We start from the raw sequence: 13,992 nt of genomic DNA, 5'->3' as shown, positions 1-13,992 counted from the left end.
CTGGACAGGAGCGGAGGTTTTTTGCGATTCATAGCTTTCTTATACTTAGTTCATTCAATATACTTAGCTCAATTCGATTATAGTTTTCATGTACTTTGATAGCAATAAACTTCAACAACTAGAAATGGTAGAGTATCTTGATAACCACTAAGATACTATAATTGCTAAATATTTAACCATATATCCCTTATACAGAATGTTGCAAAAAGGGTAAGTAGGTACCTATACTAAGCTGAATCCTACATGTGCATGTTAGTATCTAAGCCCGAAAATGATATTAGAATTTATGGCATAAAATGAGAATAGTAATTAAAATTCGCGAAAAAAAATCATTTTCCATAGAAACTTTGTTGGTGAAGTGACTTTTTACTATGCAGACTGACTTTTTTTCGCTTTAGGTACGAATACATAAAGGAAGCACTGCGTTCGGCTTCTCTAAAGAAATGTTAAAACATTGTAATTTATCACAACACGCTTTGTCAATTAGGAAGCTGTGGCTGAGCCCGTGGAATTCAACTCAAAAATTATAATTAGGGTTACGACTTCGAATTTTATTAATGCACTAATTAGTTATTATGAATACTTTGGGCAAATTGATGAGATTTGTGTTCAAATTAGCCGTCCGAACCGGATATTCTAGTGACTAGTGAATCGCTAGACGCTATGTCATGTAGAGTCAGGGCAAGTGGATATCTGAGGTAAGTTTTGTACTTTTGTGTGTAAATAAATGAATAACATAGTTTTCTTATGTTACGTGAGATATACTTACTTACTATTACTACCTCTTATTTTCCCACTTATTCCACCCCCAACTCATTAACTACCACTAGTATACTTAGATATAGTACTCTACCAATAAATATTACCTCCATGAAAATGTCACCCTAATTTCCAAACCAGCGAATTTCTGTCGATATTATTGAGCCCGGGGCATTGCCATTTGCTCCAAACAGAACTGTGTCGACACAATGTGAAATGCAAATTAGTCGAGTCGTAGTACGTTCGACGGAGTTATAAGTAAATTCATTGACTGGTGCGAAATGCACCGATTACCATATTCCAATGTGACTGTGACGGGCTTGCTCTTCCATATGTACCTACTTGTAGTGTAGAAAATCAGAATACCGCAGTATAATAAAAGAGAAAATAAGTGAACTGACAGTAACAAGAAAGAAGTTCAGAGTTGGTTCTAAACACACTGAAAGTTGTTCTGTATGACAGGAACATTTGTGAATGTCGCCTTCAGGAAATTCACTGAAAAATGACACCCTGTATACTTGTGCAATAAACAATGTCTGCTACTCCAGTCACCCAATCACCACCGGCACTAGGGTGAGGCTACCACCGCCGCTCACCCGATTAATGAATTCCAAGGTTGGTTCAAATATGCGGGCGAACGCGCGATGCCAAGAATTTCGTCGTGCAAGTTTACATAGCAGTTGTTTACCTCGGTCGCGGCTATTTCTGAATATCGTTGCACCGCCGCCGCAGGCCGGCTTAATTGTGCGCTGTTTACCGTAACTAGGCGTACCACAGGCGTACCGTACCCACAGCCTGCCGTGTAGCGTGACTATCTACTTTTCGGGTAAAGCGGAAAGTTGCCGGAAAATTCGTGAATGTGAAAATTTTCAGCTACCATACCACCACTGACACGTTAGCAGATAACAATCCTTAATCGGTGGTGGTATGTCCACAGTACTGAGCTGGTTTTTCATTTTGATTAATGGTCTGAAATTTTATCCTGTCTTCCTTCATAAAAAACGAATCTTTCGTATCAGTATTCTGAAGCGCTTCTTCCACAAATCGCTCTAGTCGTGAAGTGCTTATTATGGTGCAAACTTCGAAATTCCCAGATCCATGGCTACCCTATTCAAACCATCTTATCGTAGTCTAAAATCCGCTGTTACTTTGTATGTCCCTTCCACATTATCTATGAAGGTAAAAATACGCGTAACGTTACTTTACGGGCACGCGGGGTCCTATCTCGCGACTACATGTGCCTAATTACATGGATCTGATGAAACTTGCCGATTGTGTGAGATTTACGATATAGGAACATTAGTACGTCTAGTACTTATCTCCCTACTTCGAAACCGTACTAACCTAAGTCACACTCACTGCGTTTGCTTGCTCAAATCTCAAGATAGAAAACTTCGAGTTAAAGCGATTTCGGCTTAACAATGATTTAATGTAAGTACTTACCTAATAGGTGATTTTTGAAATCATTAGTCCTTATTTCCTTGTTTAACTCGAAAACCGATATCGAAAAACTAATCAAAATGTTCTCTACAAGTCACTCGTTCATGGATCCTCTGGAACCCTTATCTAAACGTTGGATCCATGTAAAAACGGTCAAGTCCGAATCTACACTACGAAATTTCCATAAGTAAGTTTTTCAATTTGTAGTGAACGAGTGACGTTTAGAGAACCCATCATTGCGGGGGTGTATCGTATAGGGGGTACAAAATTTTAATTAAGTAGTTTGTCCAGCAGTGGACTGCAGGCTGATGACGATGAATATGATGCGTTTTCAGCATTCACCATGTCTCTCTGAGGGAAATCCTTATCACAATATTTAGTTGTTAGTTTCGCTACGTAGATACTACAGACCGTGAACGGTCGAGTCGGCGTGCGTCGTCGGCTCGTCGTCATTATGTCATCAGACGTCTAGAAGAAGGCGAACACCCAATACACAGTTCGGCACTTCCTGTAATTTTCTGCACAATAACCAGCATTACTTATACAGGGTGGTGGGGTTGATCGTCATGCCAGCAGGAGTTGATATTGACTCGTCATTCTAACAACGTTTATTCGGACTATTTCTTTAAAGTTTTTTTTTATTTTTTTTTTCGAGTTTTCCTGACAAATTGTGTTAGTGGTGTTACTTTTTAGAATGTGGGTTATCATCATTATTAAAATGAAGATTTGTATCACTTCCTATCGGCAAAACTTTGACTAATGGGACATCCTGTATAATTATTTAACTAAACCCCTTTTTTGCACACCTCTGTGACTCATGGCAGTTTCGATCTAATGAGGGTGAAGGAATGCATTGTGTCTAGGTTTTTTTACAGTAAATTCTAATTAAAATTACTTACTGAGTTTCTTAAAATTAATGAGGGAAACTATCAAATTCTATTTGGTCTAAGATATTTGGGCTTCCTACTGCAGTTACTTAGGTAGGTGTACCTAACTGCATAGACAAGCTTACTAAATAATGTGCTTATACCTTACTGAAATAGGATTTTAAATTGTACGATATTCCTTCCTCGAGGCTAATATTATAATTAGTTGCGCTAAATGGCTTAACGTTTTGTTTGAGTGAATGTAATTTTAATTCACTTGAGAATGATTATAGTTTTTGCGAGTCAGCCGCAGGCGCCGCCGCACTGTCCGCGTTATTATTAACCTTATTTATGTCATAATAATTGAAACATTATGCTAAATAGTTCATCCTGCCGCAAGAATGTTCCATAATGACGCCTCGAGGCGCCGATTTAGGACATCATAAATAACATTATTTAGGCAAAGAAACAGAATACGGAGAGGCGTAAAAACGTTGATAATCGATATGAGATAATAATTTATGGGTCGTATAATGGTGTTATATACGAGCGAGAAGTATCAAATTATTAGTCAGATTTGCATACTGATGCGGGCGTCCGTCTAGACGCGGTTTGTTTGTGCAATGCTCGAGAACGATGCATGCAATGAGACGACGGATCTTTATATGCGAATAAACAAATTGTGTCGGATGAGGCAAGCTCTTAGCGCACTTTTGTAAATTACTACAAGATACTTCTCCCATCCTTTTGTAAAAATATCTAATACGTTTTATGTTTAGGTACCTACCGAATTGAATTCATAATAGACAAGATACGAAGACTGTTATTATAGGATTGCTAGCGTCATAGACATTATTTACTCAAAGTTCGAGTAAACGATTTTGTTTTTAAGCTTTTCTACTTTACTTTATACGTAAGGGAAGCTTTAAAGTACAAAATATTGCTAATTGATAGATAGTAGGGCATGCAATACCGGAACTATTTTCAATACCGGTATTGAGTTCCGGTATTGCAACTCAATACCGGGATCCCGGTATTAGATTTCCTTGTAATAAATGGCATCTATTGCGATTAAAGGTTGTATAGGTCAAAATAAAACGAGAAAAAGCAATGAAATTCAGTTTTTTGTAATAGATTTTTACGAGAAATGAGTATTAGAGTTGAAATTTTACAATAAATTATTATTTTTACATCCAGTGTCCGTTTACGCATGGACAACAGTAGATATCAAACGGCCAAAAACTGCATCAAACGGTTGGAAACAAGCTGCGCTTTCACAGTACATAGGAATACTATATCTTAATCGCTTTATTATAGCCTAAAAAAGTCCGATTCCGGTATTACTTCAATACCGGTATTAACTTTCAATACCGGTATTGAAAAAAGCATTTATTTTGTCCCTGATATCGGAATTACGAATACCGGTAATGTGGTATTGCATGCCCTAATAGATAGTTGGCCGAATTTCCGGTATCTGGTCAAACTGCTATCGGTTACATTTCTAGTTTATACCGAAGTGGTTGTTTGCAGGTACCCAATGTTAGTAGAACACATAGTTGTTTCTTTGAAGCCCAACTGAGTATTAAAGAACACATGTTGTTTATTATTTAGTCTTCAGCTCTGCTCTGACACGTGGAAGCAGAACAATAGGCTTCCTTCCCAGAACTTCACACTTAACCAGATATTTCAGGAATATTTTGTTATGGGCAAATTTGTTTACAGCAGTGTGGCACTCCTCAAAGGTTTTATTTACTCACTTACCTGATTTTTGAGTTGGGCGTGTAAATAAATATTAAAACAGAATATAATGGCGTAAGGAAAATGAACCTTCTGTGAAGCTTAGATTGGGATTACTTTGTTCGGAATTAGGATAAATTTGCTCGATACATGATTTCTTTAAGTAAGTTTTTTATATGACCTTCTGAGTCACCAAGCTTCGCCTAACTATACACTTTTGGAACACCCTGCACAACAGGAGTGCTGTCATTAATACTAATAGAGCAGGCTTAGAGTCATTTTTGGCACACAGGTTGGCTTTGTCTAAGGCTTGGCCACTTGGCACAACACCCCACGGCACCAGACGGCCAGCCTATGACACGGTGCGACACGGCCAGCCCACGACACGGCACGGCCAGCCCACGACACGGCACGGCACAGCCAGCCCACGGCACGGCGGGTGCAGGCAGGTGCACTTTTTTCCCGCGCCGCGCACATCCGTGTCTGCTCCGGTTTTTGCCGCCGCCTCCGCCGCGTCTGCCTACTTTTTCCGAACCTTCGATCATGACAGTACAACTTGAGCAGTACACTGTGGAACTTGACGCGAAATTGCATAGATAGATTTATGATATAATTATTGTTTATTATAATTGCATATTATGGTACCTATAGGCTGCCAAATCCAGCATCACGTTACGCCCCTTCATTTAAGTTTCTGACGTGGGCATACAGACCGTAAAGCTGAAATGGGCCTGGGCAGGCCACGTCTATCGCATGAACCCGGACCGGTGGGCCAGAGTTGTCACCGAGTGGGTGCCCAGCGACGGACCTCGACGCCGAGGAAGACCTAGGCGGAGATGGCGGGACGACCTCGTCACATTTCTTCTTGAGTGATCCGATTTCAGAAGTTCCGAGTGATCGTTGGAAAAATCATAAGGAGGCCGTTGCCCAGCAGTTAGACACACTAGACCAAGAGGCTATAAAAAAAAGAATCATATTTGAATCGTGCGTTCTATTCGTGGTTAGCTCACTGTGCGCGTTTCACTGTCCTTAGATGGATGGCCGCCGTCTGCTAGACGTCTGTTTATGCGACACGCTTTACGCACTTCTGTAAGTAATAATATTAACGTATAATGAACGAAATTCTATCGAACCTGCTGTGAGGTTCCATGAATCAACCCGTCGTCGATTGAATTTATGCTGTAGACTAGGAAAAATGAACACCGACGCTGAAAGAGTTATAGCTTACATACAGCCTATGTGGGGTGCGTTTTTGATGTACGAGTATACCGATATTTTATTTCATAAACGGTCGTCACTGTTACTTACAACCTGCCTACTCAACTTATTTAGTTATCTAACGATAGTCATCTGTCCGGCAGGCCGTGGGGCGCCACACAACGCTACTCTACAATACTCTACACTGTAGAGCTACGTTGTGTGGCCTGTAGAGTCTACAGGCTTACCTAATACATATCACGCACAGAATAATATTTAAAACATCCATCGTTCGAGATGCCGAGCGTTCCGAAAATCAACATCACAGATTTATGAGATCACGCTGGGCCACAAGCGGATTATATTACACTTGATTATACCTACTTACTGTATGTAAATATACATACACATTGGTAGTATTAACAGCGCGTAGCACGGGAGCTAAGCCGTCCCGACAGCGGAATCCGGTTCCACTACACTCGACATGTTGATTTAATGCCGCCGGTATATTGAGAATTAATTAAACTTTCCGAAACGAGCTAGACAGATCGAGATTAATCTGACTGACGCGATTTAAAACACATTCTATCTGTCCTGAGTTTTCTATTTAGATTTCTGATGTTATAAAATAATCGTGGTCTTACGAATTGGGGTTTGGGCTATTGTTTGCACACACTGAGGTGTTAATAGGGAGATATTGTACTCGTGTAACTGGTATGTTTTAGTCATAGAAACCATTTACGGCTACGTTTAATACCTGATTGAGTTAAAACAAAATCCATTCAAGATATTAAGTACCTACCTATAAACTCATCCCGGAAACTTTTAAGTGCATGTTCAGGAATGCACCGTTTCCGCAGTCGAAGGCACAGGCGGAGGGCTTTAAATCAAAGACGTATTGAGTCGTCCCACGCGGCCGGACACACGACACTACAGGCAGGCTATACATACATCATATACATGCAACACTTCTAGCCTATAGCATGGTTATAGCACGGCTATAGCAGATTGCTTGTAATTGTCGAACACAGCCAGACTCGCAGCCGCCGGCGTCTAGACGACCCATTGCTGGATCACGTTTCCAAATGTTCCTCTCTGATCCTCACACTTGTTTTGTCCAGAAATTATTCAATTGTTTTTTGTGATATGAGTATCATCATGCGTCAATGTCTCAGCACGACCATGTATTAGTAGTTCATCCTAGAATACCAAAACGACTTCATGGAAGAATTTAATTCATGAATGACTCAAGAAAATCCAGTCCAGTGATTCAGTTCCTTTCCGCCTTTGCGGAATGCAAAAAAAAGACCAATTAAGTGGGAGTTTAAAAATCATACTTAATTGTCCACGCTTCCCTTCGTTTTCTGTGAACTCGAGCGGGCGGACTGTTCGGGAAAAACCCGTCGTTTCGGCCGAACATGCTAAGTGCACGTCTGCCTACACTGGCCGTGCTTGTGTCCGAAGCCGAGACGGTAACATTACAAACAATATCGGACCGTAGCCGCCGGCTAGACCCGGCGTCTGGCGCAGCTCCGCAATTAGCACCAGACACTGAGGGATTACTTACTGAACTAGCTCTCTCGGTGCTTCAAGCGCTGGCTCTGTGCATTGAGCTGTCAAGAGCGTCTAGCTACGTGCAGACTGGAATGTATTACACAACGTTACAAAGCACGTCTGAGTGTTTACTCAGCTATACCTCCTCGCCAACAAAGCAAAGGATATAAGTGCCCTCACAAACTATCAACGTTAAGTAAGTAGGTTACAAAAGTGCATAGTGAAGGCTGTATGCAGTGAAAGACCATACGGTGAGTTTTTGTCCGAAGTGCGTGGCGGCAGGGTGGGTGATCGTGAAGGTCGGACGGCCCTTGGGGGGAAGGTGTGACCTTGACACCCGTCGGGCACCTGTTGCGAGTCAAATTCGCGACTGCACGCGGCGGGAGAGCCCTTTAGGCCGCGGCCACGGCGCTAGCGGGCGGATCGGCGGCCACAGAATAAATACTAATAGTATTTTATTCTTACCCTGTCCAATATATTATTGGTTTTTAGACATTCGAAATCCCATACATATTTGACGACTGCAAAGGAAAACCAACTTTACTTACTAGACATAACGAAACGTCTAAAATACAATTACATAGTGGAAGCTCTATAGTTTTTTGAGTTATTTCGTTATTAGCGGATGGCGGAGATGCATCGGAGACACGGAGATGATCGGAGAATAATAATTCTCTGTCATAGAGTAAATAATACTAGTGCGAGTCGCCGCCCAGAATGGTTTTATAGTAAAAACAAATAAAAAATGTAAGTACTTGATAACTTGTAATTAAATATCTGGATTACATATAAACCAATTAACCAGATGAAAATTTGTTTTATAAGTAAGTAGGTACTTATTTATTTATTTAAACACTTTATTGTATGTATACACAAATTACACAGTTCAAAGTTTTAAAGTATAAGTTAAAAGTATAAGAAAGAACAATACAAGTATATATATACAAAGGCGGACTTATCGCCTAAACGCGATTTCTTCCAGTCATCTGCTTATAAAACAATTTTTTTTTTAAATTAATTAGGTACATTTTGGTTTTTCGGAATCCAGACAAACTACAGGGGTTTGTCTGGATTCCGAAAAACCAAAAAACCGTGCCGTACCTATTCAGTTTTCCGTTGGTCCACTATTTAAGAGAACCCTGTATAATAAGTCAAGTCCTTCGAAATTAATTCCATCTTCCCTGCACCGTTTAGAATTTTAGATAGACTCAGCTAATCCACGGGAATTTATTTAAATTACCTAATTTATTTTATAACTATAGTAAGATAATATGAACAAACCTAGTAGAGATAACATCCGGCAAGCGTTTCCTTGCGTAGACAGATGGATTTTATTCGCGTATTTATTTAATTACGGTATTGTTGAATTGAATTGTTGTTTAGTCTGGTGGAGTACTTATTTGCATTTTTACCGGCTGTTTGCACTTAAAATAAACACTTACGCTTTGTATAATGTCGATACTTGCTCCATTGAGGGTAGACGGTAACTACCTATAATAGGCAGGTGCATTCCTATTGCTACACACACTTTTCACATTAAGTATGTCCCATCCACGTAAGTCGAATAAAGAACTTCATTGCTTAGCCTTAGCACTGTTAACTGATGCAACGTTCCGTCTTCTTTACATACATGTCACTCCTTTTGTATACTCAGTTTTGGATTGAACAAAAGCAAGGATTTGGAATTTTCAGCTAATTTGTTTTTGATATTTCCTTTTTTTGAATTTGGTCATTGCTGTCCTAACGGTACGATGTTACCCATAAGACCTACGAATACGGTGTAATGAGCGCATATCCAACCAACAGTTTCGCACGGTTATCCCGGTTCCTTATGAAATCCCAATGGTTTAGTCCTGTGATTAATTCGGGATTGACCGGGATTCGCACAATTGCAATAAACGTGAATGTTCACGCATGTCTCTTTACATGTGTACCTTAATTACTCATGTATGTATGATAATGACGTGACGGGGCGCGGGGTGGCGGGGTGGGGCCGGCGGAAGCGGCGCAGACGGCCGCATGGCTAATGTCCAGTGGGGGCACCTGTCCGCTGCTCTGTGTAACCTTTCTCATCTTGTTGCTATGCTACCCTGGTAGGGACATCTCCACAATGTAATGTAACCTATGCAAATATACCTGCCTTCATACGTAGGTATGTATATGTACGTATAAACTTTTGCCAACATGCTGTCTCTGTATAAGAATGTCTGAAAGGGGGTGTAGAATGACCCCGTTTCGGCTTTTTGCCCCCGTTTTTGCAACATCCTGTATAAGTAAATAATAGTAAGTATTAAATATGTAAATAAATAAGTACCTATAGATTGTTGGTTCTAATAACGATCAGCATAGGAGCTTTCCAATAACGCCTGTGAGCTTTCCAATAAACAGATGCGCCCCAAACCATCCCTGACCTATGACTCGGCAAGGTCCATTCAGCCCATACACCATGCCTGATGACGTCACAGCCAGACAGCCTGCCAGTTCCGGTGACCTTGGGTGTGATGACGTCACACGAGGGTTGCGGAGGCGCGGCGCACCGCATGCCTAATGTAGATCCGACCTTTCACTTGGAAAGGATTTTTGCTGTTGTGGTTTAGGGCTTTTATGAAGGTTAATACCGAAGTTTATATTTTTAGGTGCTGTATCATCCAGTTTCGTGGTTTGCAAAAGCCTTCTATGTATGAGTTTGCTTGGAGAACTCAGTTTTGCAGTATGTGCTACCCTATGTTGAACCCTATGAGGGTTTAATATTAAATACTAGTTAGACAAGGTAAATATTTCTTTCAGGATTTTTTTCGTAGGTTAATTAAATAGGCCCGCCCCCTATTACATTGGGACTAACATAACACTCAGGCGAAAAGTGGGTGCAGCAATGCACCTCTGCCTACCCCGCAAGGGAGTACATTAGTACAAGGCGTGAGTGCGTGTGTGTGTGTGTGTGTGTGTGTGTGTGTGTTAATTATACCCTACAGTACCTACCCTACCAAAAAAAACAAGGACTGAAAACCTTTTCCAGCTATATATAACTATATCTAAAATATTAAAAATGGCTGAATCTTTGTCAAAATAACTAAGTAATTAATCTTATTTTTTTTCGATTATTGTATTTGGCATTTGGTAAATTAGGTAAAAAAAACACAGTGTAAGTATAGCTGAACACAAAAGAGTAGAGATTAATGTTTTTGGAACTAAACAGATTTAAACCTGGCAATAAAAAAAAACTCGTGATTTGTGGTCTGTTTCTATGGTTTGAATGTCAAACTCGCCCAGTTCCTGTATAAACAAATCGAATTTTGCTTAATTTTGGAGTTTTGTGGATTGTTGAGTTTGTTCACGAGGTGAAAACCATTTGCAGCGAAGCTAGACAGATGATTTACAGCGTTTACCTACGATGTTTGGCGGAGAATGAGGCTGGAGAAGTATTAGTCAATATATACGATGTTTATGAAAGAGCAGCGTTTTATACTGGTGAGTAGGTACTTAATTTCTAACCATTAACATACATTGCTTATATTTCTTGTAAAAAAGTACTATTTTGATGTAATAGATTGCCTTTCAATGTGTATTTGTTATTCTTATAGAGGTTAGAAAATACTAGTGTCAAACGTTACATGACATCAGGGTCTGGATGCTAATGTTGTTAAAACATCAGGTCTAGATACTTTTTTACTAACCCCCGACTCAAAAAGGGTACTTATCGATAAGTTTTACAGCTGTAGTTGTCTATGTGTGTCGGTCTCTCCGTGTTAGAGTACCTATTGTAAAAATATGTGTAAGAATATGGAGTCGGTATAAATTCCCCAGACATAATAATTTGCAAGTCACTGCTTTTCTGACCAATTAAATAATTTGTTGAAGGAAAATCGGTAAACACAGTTTTAGAAGAATTGCCGTGGCACATTTGAACTTTTTCCTGAGCAAGAAAAAACTGTAAAAAAATATCGATGTGTGATACTATCACTTTTCTCCTATAGTAATTACATAATGGGATAACCAACACGTGTTTCAGTGCAAAAAAACATTATGAAATACACAATGAAATAAAAGTTAAGTACAGTTGATTTGATTTAATGAAATTCATTCAAGACTGCCCCCCTCTCCCCTACTAATTTCTTCTCTTAACATAAATCTCCCCAAAAAGTGGTATTTTATAATTAGTAAATATTTGAAACATTTCTCGTTTTGATTTTTTCTGCTAAAGTATCGTGATACTTTTGTCCGTTTTCTATACTATAATAGTGTGGCCACTTTCTTAGATTGCCACGCCCTCAATTATTCTCTACTCTTTTATGTTCAGCTATAGTACTTAGAAGCGTTCCCAGCAATAGCTTAGCCCAGACAAGTAAAAAGATGTACGAGCGGATATATGTGCGAATTAGACCGTAGGCAGACCATCGGTCATTATCACATGAAAGGAGAATCGCGGGATGCAATCATCATCATTATGTAATGGTGTTCACACAATTTTTCTCATGCTACCTAAGTACACGCAACACTAAGGGTGGGTTGCATCAACATCCCGGTTATCGTAATAGTTAAGGTTAAACTTAGCAATGACAGAGTCGTTACAGTTAACATTTTACTGCAACGTGTTGCACCATCAAATCGTCGGTCATTGTTAATGTTATTAGGGTTGCTATTCGTTTGAGACATAATTATCCCCAAAGTTATTGTGGGAAACGTTTTTATGTAAGGCAATACCAAATCTAGCTGTCGGACTGAAGCCGTCACAGAGTACATTGTAGCCGTCATTCTCTGTCAAAGCACTCAAAGTCAACATGTCATAGGAACTAAGTCTGTTGTTCCTCCAAATATTGACCAAAAGATTATCATCAATAAAACCCGCGACAAAGTAGACTCTAATAAGCCTTTTTTAAGAGCGGTGGTAGCTCAGTCGGGTAAGCGCCCGCTTCTCACGCCAGAGATGCGGGTTAGATCCCGGCGCTGACATGTACCAATGAGTTCTTTTAACATAAGTACAATGTATACCATCGCTCTTACGGTGAGGAAAACATCGTGAGGAAACCTGCGTATCTAGATTTAGCACATCTAGATATGTGAACCCACCAACCCGCAGTGTACCAGCGTGGTGGAGAAATGGTCCAAGGTTCCATTCGAGAGAGCCAGGTGCAGGTACTTACACCCCCAGAGAATAGAATAGAATAGAAGCCTTTATTTTTAATTAATTCTTAACAAGTTGAAATAAAAACTAACGATGTAATCTATTAAAATAATTATTTATTGACATCCTTCGATTATGCTCATCATGCCTGTTAACTGCATAGACAGGTTCCTCTTCATCAGATGATGAATCATCATAAAAAACCTAGCTGGTGGTACAGCACAGGGTCTCTATTTTGTTTACATAATATATTATGCAGCTATGCCGTAGCCACAATAATGGGCTGCACTCTTCTTAGTTCTGTCCTTATTTTCATTGATATATTTCTGTATTTGAGTGATTGCAAAATTTCTGAAAACAAGGTTATTCAATCAAAGAGTTACGTAGGTTACTTTGATATTAGATTGCTGCGCTGGACCGGCAACCGGCAGGTAGCCGGTAGTGGCTGGATAAGGAAGGCCGAGGGCACAGTGTTGTTTCACTCCTTGGAAGAGCCCATGGCTAGAAGTGGACGCTTATTTGGTGGTGAAGATGATCATTACACCTACAACATAATAATAGGTGCACTTACTTCGTCGTCGGAGGCAGTAAGGAAGGTTCTAGTTTTAAAGCCAACACACGAGCCACATTTTTGAGACCTGGAACCTGCGAATCTATCAGTTCTCTGAAAGTACACCTTTCTCTTCATATTTCGTAAGTTCCGTACTTACTCCACCTCAATCTCAATTTCTGAGGAACTTGTTTCAAGCGCTATTTCACGTAGAAGCGACATGATAAGAATTATTTAATATTAATATTTGTACGTAATACTGTTATTTTAAGGTTATACAACGCGTTTGACAGCTACCTGACTTTAACAAAAGCAGTAACCGGCCAACATGGGGTGGTTATGGTTATCGTTAAAGTTATGACGTTATTTTAACCAAAGTTGAATGGTGCAACCAATTTTTCGCTTAACCGATGCTTTGACAGACGATGTGACGTTTGTAATAGTTAAAGTTAAATGGTGCAACGCAACCTAACTATAGGATACTAGTAGAAGTAGATAGATAGTAGGTAACTATGCTGAAGCTTTGAAAAACTTCGTGTGAATAAGTTCAAATGATCTATTATTGGATAAGTACATATATACACTCACGGGCAATGAAAAAGTTCCACTCAAATGCCGACACCAAACTAGCTCAAATACTTAACAAAATGTTACCTTTTTTAGTTGGTTATATCCTAATGCTCTGTTAAATGTACTTCAATGTTGCAGAAGGCGTCATTAACCTAGCCTTTTTCGTTTAGGAATAATATGGTGCTTTTCTCAGTGGA

At 39.7% G+C, this 13,992-nt stretch overlaps 1 long non-coding RNA gene across 1 annotated transcript; it reads right to left on the bottom strand.

The window, feature by feature from the left end:
• Window positions 1-12,771: 12,771 nt before the first annotated feature.
• LOC125489980 lies at window positions 12,772-13,695 on the bottom strand. The gene is made up of 2 exons (XR_007267382.1): window positions 13,247-13,695; window positions 12,772-13,026 (listed from the first exon to the last, which is right to left on the bottom strand). It is a non-coding gene; the product is annotated as an uncharacterized LOC125489980 (long non-coding RNA).
• Window positions 13,696-13,992: the final 297 nt, after the last annotated feature.

Source organism: Plutella xylostella, chromosome 19, assembly GCF_932276165.1.
Source record: "Plutella xylostella chromosome 19, ilPluXylo3.1, whole genome shotgun sequence".
Taxonomy (NCBI): Eukaryota; Metazoa; Arthropoda; class Insecta; order Lepidoptera; family Plutellidae; genus Plutella; species Plutella xylostella.
This window is presented reverse-complemented; position numbering and strand designations above follow the sequence as displayed.